This window comes from Oryctolagus cuniculus, chromosome 21 (assembly GCF_051225735.1).
Source record: "Oryctolagus cuniculus isolate XC-2025 breed Fujian yellow rabbit chromosome 21, ASM5122573v1, whole genome shotgun sequence".
NCBI lineage: Eukaryota > Metazoa > Chordata > Mammalia > Lagomorpha > Leporidae > Oryctolagus > Oryctolagus cuniculus.
Window position 1 is genome coordinate 10,002,703 of NC_142887.1, and position 1,006 is coordinate 10,003,708.

The window sequence follows — 1,006 nt, forward strand, 5'->3', positions numbered from 1 at the left end:
GGGGAGTGACTCAGGACAACCTGACGCTGGGGCGTGGGAACATTTCTCCCAGACGCGGGCCTGGCCGCAGCACAGATCACGCCCCTGGCGCCCCATGCTTCCTGCCTCTCCCCCACTGCAGGCTCAGCACACACCCAGCGAGGGTGCGGGGCACAGGCCGAGGAGCGGGCTCCAACCAGGCCTCATTCGAGAGGCACAGGAAGTGGGTGCTGCGCCATCATCGTCTCACACAAATGAGCAAATCAACGCCTCCATTAAAGGAGGACTCGGGAGGACCAGGCTGAGCATTTGCAAACAGCCAGCGGCAGGAATCTATCTGTGCCAGACACTCGGCGAAGGGCCTTTTGTGCAGTAAGTCACCCAGTCCTCGCAATCACACACAGCGTCCCAGCTGTTACCGTCAGCCTGCCACAGGTGGGAACCCACACCCGTGTCGGCGGCCTACATGCCTACATGGGCAGGAACTGGAGCTGCCGCTCCCAGGCCTGTGTGGCCAGCAGACCACGTGGACGCCCCTCCCCCCAACACACACAAGGAGACTGTAAGAACACCCGAGGACCAGCTCCCCAAGATGCCCCCCAAGGCGCACAGGCAGACGCCTGCACAGCGTCAGGTTTCAGGGGCCACTGATTTTGTGTGAGAGCGCACAGCTGACCAACACGTGAAGCCAACGCTCGTTCCTACACCAGGGTCCGTACTTGTCTCGAGTGCCCAAGGAGTGGGGCTGAGGGAGCCACCAGCCCATTTAAGATGGGGACAAGGGCCTGGCGGGCGGAGGGACATCTGCCTAAGAACGTAGCTGCAGCTGGCAGTGCCCCCAGGGGCCGGCCTGTCCATGCTCACCTCTCACCTTCACGAGCACCTATGCCTCCATCACATTTCCAGGCCCCCTAAGTGGACAATCATGTGCACTGATACCCCGCCCCCACCCGCCGTGTGGCCCTCACAAATAAACCCCAGACCCAGTCCGGGCTCTTCATAAGAACAGACACACAGGCAGGTGATC